Source organism: Lipotes vexillifer, unplaced genomic scaffold (genome assembly GCF_000442215.2).
Source record: "Lipotes vexillifer unplaced genomic scaffold, Lipotes_vexillifer_v1.1 scaffold56, whole genome shotgun sequence".
NCBI classification, from domain to species: domain Eukaryota; kingdom Metazoa; phylum Chordata; class Mammalia; order Artiodactyla; family Lipotidae; genus Lipotes; species Lipotes vexillifer.
This window is the reverse complement of record NW_006798991.1, coordinates 722,511-736,955: the sequence shown is the minus strand read 5'-3', so window position 1 is coordinate 736,955 and position 14,445 is coordinate 722,511. Positions and strand designations below refer to the sequence as shown.

At 39.9% G+C, this 14,445-nt stretch overlaps 2 non-coding genes across 2 annotated transcripts; one reads left to right on the top strand and one right to left on the bottom strand.

The window, feature by feature from the left end:
* Window positions 1-9,522: 9,522 nt before the first annotated feature.
* TRNAV-AAC (transfer RNA valine (anticodon AAC)) lies at window positions 9,523-9,595 on the top strand. Its single transcript has one exon. It is a non-coding gene; the product is annotated as a tRNA-Val (tRNA).
* Window positions 9,596-13,835: 4,240 nt separating this feature from the next.
* On the bottom strand, window positions 13,836-13,908 carry TRNAM-CAU (transfer RNA methionine (anticodon CAU)). The gene has a single exon. It is a non-coding gene; the product is annotated as a tRNA-Met (tRNA).
* Window positions 13,909-14,445: the final 537 nt, after the last annotated feature.

Below are 14,445 nucleotides of genomic sequence, written 5' to 3'. Positions count from 1 at the left end.
ATTGTATCTATATGTATTACATACATAACATAAAGGGGTTATGGTAAAGGGACTAAATGGTGGTGAGGTTTCTATACTCAACTTGAATGGTAATTTAGTGATTCTAAGTATACTGTGAAATATTAAGGATGTGTATGGTAATCACTAGACCAGCTACTAACAATGTTTAAATAAGTCAAGTGAAGGTAGGAAGGAAGAGGGACAAAGAAATATGAAAAACAAAGGGAACAAACCATTAATAAATTATTAAATAGTAAATGCAAACTTATTAGTAATAATACGATGTGAGTTTCTTATAGTCAGCATATTTATTTTTAATATATTCTGGCAATCCAGATATATCAATTAAAAATCACAGTTTGTCAGTGTATTAAAAATAAATATGTTGATTATAAGAAACCCATTTCAAATATAGTTAAATGTGAGATTAAAAGCTATATTCAAGAGTAAAGGAGATATAGGAGATTAAAAGAAAAGAGTGGGAAAAGAGACCCCACATAAGCATTAATCAAAAAAGATAAAGTGGATATATTAATATAAGACAAAGTAGATTTTGAAAGCAAAGAAAATTGCAAGGTATTAATTGAGAAGGTATACAATTATAAGATGTCAGCTCACTAACAAAATAACCATCCTAAATGTGTATGCCTCTGACCACAGAGCTTCAAAACCCATAAACAATAGCTAATGAAACTGAAAAGAAAAATAGAAAAATCCACAATTATTGTTGCAGATGTCAACAATCCTATCTCTTTCACTAATAGGCCTAGTAGCTAACAAATCAGGGAATACGTCAAGGGACTAAACACTCTCCACTACTGGATCTAAATCACCTTATTAAGTAAAATTGCAACGTGGGTAGAAGAAGTTGAGAGAAAAGCAAAATCATATCAAAATTAGGAAATCAAAAATGGTCAGTGTGAAGCAGAAAACTACTATTTCAGAAAGAGTTACTTAGCTACCAATGCCAGGGAGACTGAAAGTGGTGAAACCGGAAGTGGATCATTCTGTGTCCATATTTATCCTCCCTGCTCCTGAGGTATGGGTGGTCAGATTCCTTCTCAGTGGCTTGAGCCTACTGCAGTGCCTGGCACAGAGCAGCTTCCCAACGAATATGCACTGAATGAATGGAAAGCAGGTGATGGATTCAAAAAAGCTGCACAAGAATAATGTTCAGTATTTGGCAAGTCATTTGACGTAGGTTTTGAAGGAGGAGAATAAGCCAAAGTTGACTTGGAAGTCTAAGCCCAGAAGTCCAGCACAGAGGTTGGGAATTAGACAGGTGGTATGTGGATGAATGGGCTACTGTGGAGAAGAACAGACAGAGAGATCATGAGCTGGAGCTGAGAAAGAGCTCACAGTTTGGAATCTAATAATTTTTCTCGATTCATACTTTGCTGTTTAGCAGCTCTGGGACCTTAGAAAAAATACCTAACTTCTCTGAACCTCCATTTTATCTGGAAAGTGCAAAATATGATACATAGTTTTGTTGCCAAAATTCCACTGGACTACATGAAATAATCTCCATAAATCTCTTAGTATGATTTAGCACGTAAGGTTGAAAAAACAAGGTGGCTTTTTGTTAAGTTCAGTTTGTGGTTTTTGTAGGGAGAATGTCTCCAGTCATATAGCTACAAATGGAGACGTAGAGTAAGACAGAGAAGTACAGATTGTAGACAAATTTGAGGACTATTGATTCACTCAGTGAAATAATATTAACTGGGCAGCTCCTATGTTTCTTTCAACAAAGGAGATGATGAAAGGTGTAAGATTGACTGAGATCTCTGAGGGCAGGAAAAAGTGCATCACTGGAACACAAGACTAACAAAAGACAGCACATTGTCTCCAGTCAAGCAACCCAGATGATCTTATCTGTAGGTGAATACCAGAAAGGCATAGACTGCATCATTCCTGATCTGGAGCATTGGCTTATTGGAATGATTTTCAAGTACCATTGATTGTATTTATTAAAAGCTAGAAACTGATAAAATAGTGGTGGTTGGAAAGTACTGTCTCCTATTTTATTCTCAATGAGTAAAACTTGAGCTATCTGCCCTCGCATCAGTCTCATAATCTGAAGGTCCTGAGTTCGAGCCTCAGAGAGGGCAGGCAGGTCATTATCTTTCCACAGTCGTTTGAAAAATGAGCCAGCCTTTGCTTAAAAGGGTGAAATTAGATTTCAAGTTTGTTGCACTTTCCAGTAACTTCAGTAAAATCATTGGTGAAAACACTTAGATTACACCAGAAAACACAAGTTATATCACACTTTTGATCTTCCTTTCCATCTGATGGAAGAAGCAGGGGAGAGTTCTCTTCCAAATTTGGGCCCGGAAGGTCAGCCATTGGCAGTTAAGGAATGGGGAGGTGTAAAATCATTTATTCTCTTAATCATGCAACAAATATTTCTTATTAGTGGACCCCTCTAGGTGCAGTGATTCAAGAGTGAATAAAACCTCAAACTTTCCTCCCTTATAGAGCTACGTCCCAGTTAAGAGGCATGGGAGACACAGATAAGACGCAAATAAGAAAACTGCATAATAAGCTAGGTGAGAAGATGTCTGCTGTGGGGTAATCATTAGGCCGTAGGGGGGCTGGGAGAGTGGAGGTTCAGCTTTCAGGAAAGTTGTCACCTTGAGATACATTTTAGTCTCTTCTTCCTTCTTGCTTGCTGAAATCCTTGCGCCCCAATTTTTCTAACACTGTCAGTAGAGTCAGTTTTACCTGTCCAGGCAAGCGGGGGTTACAAGAGCTTTTTGCACATAAGGCAGGTGGGCTTCGCTGGATAAATAGTGGTACTCGATACATCCTTCACATGTTTCTTCACATGGAAAATGAGACCTCCAGATTTCTCTAGGTGGTTCACAGCAACTGGTGCAGGGTCAGAACAATAGGAAATGACTAGCAAGCATTAGCTACTGCTTTTGCCTGTGGAGTGCTGTCCTTACTCACTGAGTTTGTACTATGGATGCTCATTAGAGGCTTGAAGAATGGATTTACAGATTGAGATTAAAACCCACTAGGGTTTCTCTTCTTGGAAAGAACAGGCTAAGGTTTCCCTTAGTCCCTGGGTAAGGAAAGAGCCCTAAGTGAGTTTGAAAAAATGAATGTTCCCTGGGAAAAGCAGGAAGCTTTTCAGTCCGATCACAAACTGGATCTCAGTATACTGGTGACTGCTCAGGATGTCAGGATGCTTAAGCAGCCAATCTGAGCAGAATGTCCACGGTGGAGAGAAACAATCTTGGTTTCATATCCACAATTTGAAAGGCAAATGCAACAGACCTGTTGTCTACTGACCTTAGGAATGAAACAAATAAAAGAAACTTTGTTTCTTTCATGATGAAAAAAACAAAATCAAACCCCAAAATCTTTACCATTATATCTGACTAAAATTGTGACTAGAAAACTCAAAATATCTGACAGATATTTAGGATGAGAAGGGATTCTGACCTGTGGAGCATCAGTGTTTTTTGTTGAACTTTTCTTGTTTGAGCAGTTTTTTCTTGATTTTGTGTTGATATTTCCTCACCGTTCCTTCATTTCTTTAAAATTAAAGACTGAGTAAAAGCCCTGATTTCCAGTTTCCAATGTTCTCTTGAAAATTCTTCCTCTTCCCTCTGCTACCTCATCCTTGTCCAGGATCCTAGTGTCTTACTATGCCAACCCTATCTTTCTCTGGAAGACAGAAGGAGGGATGAAGCCCTACCCAGCAACCTGGGCCACGTTGGGAGGGCTTAACTGTGCAGGTGAGAGGGCTGCAGAAGCCGCCCCTCCTCTCCTCCTCCTAGGTGGCCATAGTTCCAAAATCTCTAACAATCACAACTCTGTTTTATAGAGAAATACATGACATTTGAGACAGCCCCGCAATTCCAACTGGGCACCCTACTCAGCTGGGACCTTTACTTGCTTTCTGGCAATTCAGAAGAGTGAAATGGTTTCAGAGCTAGATCATTCCCATGATGAAATACTATAGATCTCACTCCCCCCCCACACACACTCCTTAATAGAAACAGTAGTTTTTCATCGTGCTTTTGCTGAAGTCATATTTCTGACGTTCTGCTCTCTAAGGTCCTCTTTGGTGGCAATGAAATAACCTTGTGGCAGCAGGTTAGACCCATACAACTGGTTAGGGCACATGTCTAGAATGACCCCAGGTCAAAAGGAGGGTTAGAGCATGGGAATTAGGTTGAATGTTATAAAGCTTTCTTGGCACTGGGAGCGAGTGAGAAAGATATCTATTTTCCCCAGTTTTGTTCCTTCTTTCCTTCTCCACAGGCACCTGGGTCCTCAGAGCTTCTCTCCTGAACCCAACTCCAGGAAATATTGGATTGCCTTTAAGAATGACAATTTATACGTTTATATTTCACACAGAAGGCAGCACAGACTCAGTCTTTGACCAATACTCTTTGTCATTGTACTACAACAAGGAAGGAAAACCTGCTGTGGAGGGAGTGAACATGATCTATACTGGACTGTGCTGGCCTTTCCATCTCAATGTTCATGGTTTTGGGCTAGTGGGAGGGTGGACCGCCCACCCCTGTTTTCCAAACAGAGAGATCCTGGTGAAAAGAAGGCCTTTCCACTATTTGTAATTGACGTTTATGGGGTCTATTGACCTGGGGGAAGAGGGAAGGCTGTTGAGGGACACCTAGAGAGATAATATGTACAAAAGAATTTGTGGATGTGAGGTCTGAGCTTCCTGGGTCTGGAAGGGGACAAAAAAGACCCAGATTGTCAAAAACAAAAACAAAACAAACAAGAAAATACGAAATTAGGGGAATTCTTAGAGAAAACTCATAAAGAAGAATAGGAGTAGGATCTTTGGGTAGTTCTTCCTTAAGGAGGTTCCTTACCCACCTGTCTCAACCCAAACATCATAGTACCTGCAATGACAGTTCAAATCAACACCTTCAGAAATATATCTCAAATTATGAAACAATCAGGCGGTATTTACTTTCCACACATAGAATCCAAAATAGATTTTTCCTCTTTGCACAGGCAGCTGAAATATGATTTAAAATGGGGGTGGGGGGATCCCAACAGGAAATATATCTATCAACATTAGTGATCAGAACCAGATGAGGTCCAGAGACAGGAAGGAAAAATAAAGAGGGTCATGATGCTGCCATGCTGAGCTGTGAACAGCCCTTGCACTTTGCTTTTCACTGGAAGACTTCCCTCACCTTCCACTTGATCTTAAACGTCTTCAGGAGCAGAGAATCCTATGGATGCTGCTCTAGGAGGCTCTGTGAATGGGTGCTCCTTCAGCACACCCCAGAGTCACACAGTCTTCAAATGAGATGGAAAATTTCTCGCATTTTGTCTCTGCTGTGGGTATGTGGTAACCGAGCTCTGGCTGGGCTAGTTTCCCAGTTGTCCCCAGAGGGCCTTTCTTCACCTCTCAGCTCCTGACTAATACGTCTTTTCATTTTGAATCAAACGTGGTAAGGTGCCTACTTCTTGGCATTCAGCCTCTAAATCAAATGTTACTTTACTACTGAGACCCCCCTCCCCCATAGCTAATGCCTCTTATCGTGATTTCAGTCTATCACATCAATTTATGCCACCTTCCTCACAAACACTCTCTGTTTCAGAAAGTGTCTTATGAAGTTTTTCTTCTTAAATTTCCTGTTTCTCCTCTAGAATATAAGGATCTTTAGGCTCAAATCACTGTTTTGCTCTCTCTGTGTCCTCAGTGCCTGAAGTTAAGGCATAAATACAGCCTTCTGTCTTGAAATGAAAATATTAGGTAAGGCTAAGGAATAGGTAGATCAAATATTGAACAGTTAATAATTTAAAAAATGATTTCATTAACTTCCAAAATGTTAATCTCTGCATCTGTCGATTTATTTTACTCTTTCTTTATGCCTTATTCGATGCTTTGAATTTTACTGATGAATGACAACTTATTTATACTGTATAATTTAAAATTTTCCCAGACAGAATCTTCTACTTCTACTGTAATTAGTGAATAACAAGTAAAGATGTAAGGGAACACAGATGTTTAGGACTCCCGTTACAAAACAGTCACAACTGATAACAGTTTAAAGTTGGGTGAAAACTGGAACAGAATTAAAACCTTATTTCCTTTTGCATGTATTTTCTTCTAACCATTTTCTTCTACACAGGTTCTTAATTTCCAGTTTCTCTTCAACAGTGAAGTCCAAAAATGTTCCCTCTGTCTCTTCTTCTTTTTCCCACGGCCACTCTCTCCTCCCTTCCTTAGCAGAGGAATAGGTACCAATCATGCTCTTGCCTCAGGGCATCTTTGAGTAGATGTGCCCTGAGTCCAGTCCTGGTTTCAATAAGGACCTTGAAATGTTCTGAAGTTTGGGTCACCCAGAAGAGTGAACAATGAAGTGGAGATATTACTCTGAAATACTTGAGGTAAGGAGCAAAATATACAAGTGGGGGATTAGCTCAAGCGGTAGAGCACTCGCTTAGCATGTGAGAGGAAGTGGAGTCGATACCCACATTCTCCAACTTTTACTCTTTCAACCACGGAGCTCCAACTGACAACTGCAAATCTTCCAACCTGTAGAAAGAAATGAGAAAATTAGACACTGGATCTTTCTCTGGGCAAGGACAAGACAGGACAGCGCTGGTTCTACTGGCCATTTTTATGTACCTCTACTATCAACCTATAATTTATTTTCTGTTTCTTCGGAATAGCTGGTCATCTCAAGGGATATGCGCAATTCCTCTTTTTATTCCTCTTTCTTCCAGCTACTTGGCAGCAAGGCGGCAGAGTCCTGAGAAGTGCAGGGCAGAGCAGGGTCAATAAGGCCCCAGCTTTCCTGTCACTGATTGAAACCAGGAACCTCAAGTAACCAGAAAATATCAGGAAAGCAAACACATGAAGTTATTAGTGAACTTCTGGATGCACCTGTGAGTTGTGAATAAATGGCTCTGATCCTAAACAACATACCATAGACTTTGAGAACTGGCTAAGCAAGGTTTGGTTGGGGTCTGCAATGGTTACATAGTTACAAGGGGGAACCTTGAGACCATAAAGTTGCAGCTGGTTATGTTGTTCTCAACAGGGCAAATGGCATCCTTGGGTTTGACAAAGTTCAAAGAAAATTCAAGTTCTCACTGATGTAAGGAGGTGTCTGAGAGCAGATTCTCAATGGCAGACGTCTCCATTTTTATATGCCTGAACTATGATGACTCCATTCTCATCAGAACAACAGCAGAGAAGGAAATATCTGGGTGAATAGGATAGACTATTATGTTTCTCTTGAGTTCTTTGAAGTATGTTTAATGTTTGAAAGTGAAAAGTACTGCATTGTCCCATGGAGTTTTCATTGTATCTACATGTACTATATACATGACATAAAATGATTATGGTAAAGGGACTGAATGGGAGTGAGTTTTCTATATTCAACTTGAATAGTAATTTATTAATTCTAAATATACTGTGAAGTATTAAGGATGTATAGAGTAATCACTAGAGCAGCTATAGACAATGTTTAAATAAGCTGAAAGAAGGTAGGAAAAGAAGCAAAGAATAAAAAATAAGGGAACAAACCATTAATAAACTATTAAATAGTAAATCTATATGCAAATTTATCAATAATAACATTAAATATACATTATCTGGACACACCCATAAAAATCAGAGATTGTCAGAATATACTAAAAATAAATATGCTGACCTTAAGAAACTCTTTTCAAAGGTGTTAATATGTGAGATTAAATGTTATAAACAAGATTAAAGTTACACAGGAGATTGATAGTAAAGAATGGGAAAAGAGACACCACACGAGCATTAATCAAAAAGAGCCAAAGTGGATATATTAATATCAGACAAAGTGGATTTCAAATTTCCAGTTATTAAGTGAGAAGTTACATAATGATAAGGTGTTCTTTGACATTCTGTGAGCTTGGAAGCTGGAAGGAGAAAGCGGAGACAGTGGTCACATCTGGAATGCTGACAGTGTAGATAGTGTAGTAACCTTTTCAGGATAATAAAATATCTTGAAACCACTTTATTCTTTGGGGAACCAGTGACAGTATGGTGACATATATGATTATGGGTTGTAGGATTCCAACTTTGCCCAGTTGATTTTCTTTTAAAATGTGAAAGAGAAGTGATGTTCTGTTTTACTTCTTATGCACATGTTACCAAAATGACACCCAGAGATGGATTTCTGAAGGTTAGCTTGTCTAGAGATTGCTTCCTGAAGATCAGACCGTGCTGTTTCTTCCCCTTAAGGGCTCAAGGAAGGGAGGCATCTTCAGGCTGGAGAAAGCACCACAGTCGTTACGAGGGGGTTACCTCTATCCATTTGCTGCCTCTCTGAGCCTTTGAGAGAAGGCTGACCACCACTGGGGACTTGGAATACAGGCTACGAAAGAATGAAAAAATATCCTTTTTCAGCACCATATGCTAAAAATTGTACTAAATGTTTATTAATTTTATGCAATTTGTTTGATTTAGGCTTTGCAATTCATCCAAATATCATTATTCCCACTTTACTGATAAAACTGAAGCTCAGAGTAGTTGAACCATTTTTTTCTCAGTTTGAATGGATGTATGCAGCAAAACCGGAAGTGGAAAACTGATTTTTTTTTCCTATATTAAAATGTAGGCTTTTCCTTTAGCCTTGTGCATAGTCTTATCACTTTTTCTCCAGACCAATTCATTCATTAATTCATTATTAAAACAAATACTTATAAATGAGTGGATTTAATCTTCCATGCATTAGATATTAATTCAAAATCACTTGTGTCTACCACCCAGGTTCAAGTATTCTATAAATGGCTTTGACACTTTCTTCTCCCTCAAAATCTCTACATCCAGTGTCTTGACACATACTCAAATACTGTAGATCCTTCCTGGACAACCTCTCCAGAATCTTTCTCTTTCTTCTCATGTATCTATGCCTTTATCCATTCTATGTTTATGGAGAATGTATTCTGTACCAGACAGTGTACTGGGCTGGAGATGCAGAAAGACTCATGCTACTGCTAATCCCAGGAGCTAAAAGAATAAACCTCGATTCTTTAATATCTTATAACTTCTTTTTCTCTCTCTCTAATTCTAGTTTCTCCGTTTCCTACCTATTTGGCATTCAAAATAAAAAAGCTTCATAAAATGTTTTGATTTTAAAGCCATGTGCCTGGATTTTTTTTCAAAGGTTCTTAAGCCTCCACAAATTTCTCCCCAATGTATCTTCATGTGTCCAGGCTTTTCAATCACTGTTTCCCTCCATGTCTATTTTACACACACACACGCACGCACACACTCCACTCCACTCCAACTAAACAGGTAATTGCTGAACACAGGAATTCCTACCTCCATGCCTGTTCCTTCCACCCTGTTCACTCTTCATCTTCACCCCTCAATGTCCATATTTTATTTCTTCTCTCTGATATGATCTCGATTCTTATTTCCGGTGGGTCCTGCTTGTAATAGTTTGTAGTTTTTGGTTATTCTCTCACACTGTGTAGATGTGAAACCTTTCATGACCCACCTCAGCAAGAAATGAATAAATATGACGGGAAAGACACACAGCGTAAGTTTCCGTAGTATAGCGGTTATCATGCTCGCCTAACGCGCGAGAGGTCTTCGGTTCGAAACCCAGCGGAAATAGTTGATGCTTCTTTTGCCTTCCACCATCTGGGAAAAATCAGTGTACCAACTGCCCCAAAAGGAACAAGTGATCATCCAACTTCTTTTGGTTTGTTGTTTCGGTCTCCTTTTCAAGACACAGATAATCATCCTGAAATAGTCTTGTCGCATTAGCCAACTGTTCTGGGCGACTCCTCCCAAGTGAGACGTGTTCTCTTCTGTCCCAGAAAATCTGAAACGTGAACTTTTGGGGTATCAAACTTTTCCCATGGCTACTTTCTTTTCTTAGCGGAGGAATAGGTACCAACCACGCTCTTGCTCTGGGGCATCTTTGAGAAGATGTGCCCTTAGTCTAAATCCTGGTTTCGCATTAATGGCCTTGACATTTCCTGAAGTTTGGGCTTCCCAAAAGAGCGAATAATGAAGTACTCTGAAAAACTGAAGGAGGAAGGCGGAAAAAAAAGAGAGAGAGAGAGAGCTTGATGTAGTGAAGTTAGCCCAGGTGGTAAAACACTCGCTTGGCATGCAAGAAGTAGTGGGATCGATACCCATATTTTGTAGGTTTTACTCTTTCTACCGAGGAGCGCCAATCTTCCAGCCTGTAGTAAGAAATGAGAAAATTAGACACTTTGTGGACACTTCTTTGGGCAAGGACAAGGCAGGGCAGCGCTGGCTCTACTGGCTTTCGGTATGTACAGATACTTTCAACCTATAATTTGTTTTCTGTTTCTTCAGAATAGCTGGTCATCTGAAGGGATATGCGCAATTCCTCTTTTTATTCCTGTTTCTTCCTGCAACTTGGCCACAAGGCGGCACAGTCCTGAGAAGCTCAGGACAGAGCGGGGTTCAATAAAGCCGCAGCTTTCTCATCAGGGACTGAAACCGAGTGCCCCAAGCAACCAGAAAATATCGAGAAAGACACTGTGGAAAGCAAATACGTGAAGTTATTAGTGAACTGCATGAACCCATGATCTATGTATAAGTGACTCAGGTCCTAAACAACATAAACTTTGAGAACTGAAGTGATAGCGCACTGCCCAAGTCCACACTGGTCACTGGATTGCACACACTCCAGAGATCTCCAAATAGCATCAGAAAGGCTTTGGAAATGGATTGGACTATGAAACCACAACACACAGAAGGCTGGTCAGTACTTGGAACTTTAACACAAGGCAGTCAACTGACTGCAAAAACAAAAGTAGCAATATTCTCCATAAAATTTGAACAAGACACAAAGTCTGATGCAAAAATGGCCAGGTTATAATCCAACATTATTCAGCAAATGAAGAACCAGGAAAATTGGTTAACTGACTTGGAAAAGAGAATCAACAGATATCAATACTGAGATGACACAGATGTTGAAATCTTCTAATAAATACTTTGAAGTAGTGATTATTCAGTGCTCTGAGAATTAGGGGTGAGTACTGAAATGAATTGAATGTTAGAAAGTCTTAGCAAAAAAATAGGACATATAAGTCCAAATTGAAACTTCAGAACTGAAAATGTATTAACCAAAATTATAAACAGCAATGCCTCAATGGATTGTCCTAATAGCAGACAATGTCTGAGAAAAAGGCAGTGAATGTGAAGATAGACAATAGTAACTATCCAGTCTAAATGACAGAATGAAAAGTATATTTTAAAAGATGGCTGGTGCTTCAGGGACAAATTGGAAAATAACAAAGATCTTATATTCACATCATTTGAGACACAAAACAAGAGGGGAAAGAGGACCTTGAAAAAGGGGGCAATTTATTTTGAATTTCCAAATTTGAAAACTTTCCAAATTTGGCAAAAGACCTAAACCAGATTCAAAACGTTCAGTAAACTTGAAGCAGGATATACTCCTATAAAGCCACACCCAGACATATTACTATTAAACTGCTGAAAACCAAAGGAAAAAAATAAAAACTTCTTGAAAGCAACCTGAGGAAAACTAAAGGGAAACTTTGATCTGTTCTCATCAGAACCACAGAGGCCATAAAGAAATGACATGACTTATTTAAATGTTGGAAGAATAGACCAGAATGCTGATATAGCAAAAATATCGTTCAAAGAGGTGAAAAATACATTTTGATTTGAAGGTAAACTGAGATAATCCATTGTCAGCAGAAGTGCTAGAAAAAAGTAAAGTGTGAGACAAGAAAAATGATACCAGAAGGACACTTGGAACAGCATGATTGAACAAGAGCAAAGCTAGGAAAGATCTGGGTAAAAATGACAGACTGTTGTTCTCTTGAGTTCTTTAAAGTATGTTTGATGATTGAAAGTGAAAATTACAACATTGTCTCATAGAGTTTCATTATATCTACATGTACTATATACATATCATAAAGGGCTTATGGCAAAGGTACATAATGGTTGTATAGGTTTCTATACTCAATTTGAATGGTAATTATTGATTCCAAGTACGCTGTGAGATGTTAAGGATGTATAGGGTAATCACTAGACCACCTACTAACAATGTTTAAATAAGTCAAATGAAGGTAGGAAAGAATAGGAACAAAGGAATATGAAAAAGAAAGTGGGGGGCGGCATCCCTGGTGGCGCAGTGGTTGAGAGTCCGCTTGCTAAGGCAGCAGGCACGGATTCGTGCCACCACGGTCCGTGAAAATCGCACATGCCGCGGAGCGGCTGGGCCCATGAGCTATGGCCGCTGAACCTGCGCGTCTGGAGCTTGTGGTCGCCAGCAGTGAGAGGCCCGCGTACAGCAAAAAAAAAAAAAAAAGAACAGACAATGAGTTATTAAATAGTAAATCTGTATGCAAACTTATTAATAACTATATTACGTGAGTTTCTTATAGACAGTATATTTATTTTTTTATTAGTTATCCATTTTATACATATTAGTGTATATATGTCAGTCCCAATCTCCCAATTCATCCCACCACCACCCCCAGTATGTTTATTTTTTAATAATTCTGACAATCTAGACATGTCAGACTGTATTAAAAATAAATATCCTGATGGAATTGCTTCTCAGTATTTTCTGCTGTGAAGTTTTTGCATATCCATGTCTATCTCCAGGAACCTCTAAAACAAAAGAGAAAAAACTATCCAGGTTTTGTGTGTAACACATGAGAATGGCCTCTTTGTTTCCTTTAATGATTTTGTAGGGTTTCTAAAGTTATTGCTCAGGACTGGCGTTACAGTTGAAATACAGAGGCAGGGACGGTAATCATGGGGTCCTAGGCAGATGGGTAAGCATCTCGTTAAGGACAGACTTCCCAACACTCTCTTTCTTCCCCCTCTTCCTGCGTGAATTTATTTTCTATAAATTCCACTGGGCGTCAGAACCTTCCTTTGCCCGACTCTCTGGCTCTTTGCCATCCCCTCCCCAACCGGCACCTACTAGGAGACCTTAGACGCGCAAGTCCTCTCGTAATCTAGCTTCTCTAGGTCCCCGTCATTGGCCATTTAATTAACTTTTCACCATTAAAATTAACTTCTCTCGGCTTCTATAACACGGGGGCGAGGACCCACCCGACCTACAGCACCGCGCATTGCTGTGATGGAAAATAACCAGCCCAGCCTCGCACAGACCTCTTTGAGCATCTATCTCTGCCTGCTCCGAGATCCCCCATCTCTCTTCCACTGTTTTCCTCCACCGGCTACAAAGTTGGAGTGTCAGTTAAGACATCGCCAGCCCTGTCATGTGTGGAACCATACGAGGAAAAAAATCAGAAAGATCCGATTTACTACACTTCCAGTGTTTCAATGTCCAATATTTCCCTGTCTTCTACGGGCTAAAAAAAAAAATTTTTAAGACACCGCCCCCCACCCCCCCAAAAAAAAGTCAATGTTTTCTATATCTGTATTGAGCTGTAGTCATCTGGGAAGTTGCTGTTACCGACCAAGAGGGCAAGGAGAGGCACAGCCGAAGACCTCGGGGCGTAGACCCTGCAGGCACCAGCCAGCGAAGTTAGTGAAATACAGTTTCTGCGCTATTGGCTATTTTGAGCACGTGGTTATTTCGGCACTAGAAGTTTTATGCCCCGCGTGGTTTTTCAGGGCTAGTCTGGAGTCTCAAGCGTCACCGCCCTCAAGGCAGAGAGTCTCCAGAACCCCTCGGGAAACAGCCGTTGCGCGGATGGGCGAGCGCATGTCTGCTGGGGGCCCGAGCGGTTATTGTAGGAAGACTCTGGTTATGATACAATCTCATACAGTCTCACTTCTTGATACTTCAGAGCAGAAGAAACTACGTCCCAGAGGTAAATTAGTGCAAAAACAAAGAAAACGAACACGCCGAAGAAAAGAGAGCTGCCTTCTCTGAGACTCGAACTCAGGACCTTCAGATTATGAGACTGACGCGCTGCCCACTGCGCTAAGAAGGCGCTGGAATACGTTGTTTAGCCAGGCTGTAAAGGAATTATCTAATTTCTTTCCCTCGAAACGGACTACTTTCTGGATTTCCAGTTTTCTTGGTCCAGAGTTACTGGTTATCCAAGATATTTCCCAATATCTAGATTCCTTTCTAGCCCCGCGCTCAAAAGAGTTTCATACCTGGAAACTAGTGTATCCACTGAACAATTGTGCCTGACCTCTGGTTGGTGCTGTCCTTGTTTTCTAATCATCTGGATTGTCGTTCCCTCAATTATCAGTCGATTTTTTACCATCCATAGTCTCCTCTGTTGGAATAGTAGACTCTCACCAAATAGTAGTTGGATGAATGCATAGCTCCCAAACATATCTGCAGCTACACTTACGTGTCTTAATTTAAATCTACATTTCCACCTATGTTGCCTGAGATGTTCCCCTCAGTAGATCACAAACTGACTTTGTAAGTCTGCATGTTTTCTTCACTTCTATGTACCAAAAATCCTATTAAAGATTCTATTCATTCAATTTCATTTAGTCCAATTTAGTTTTTT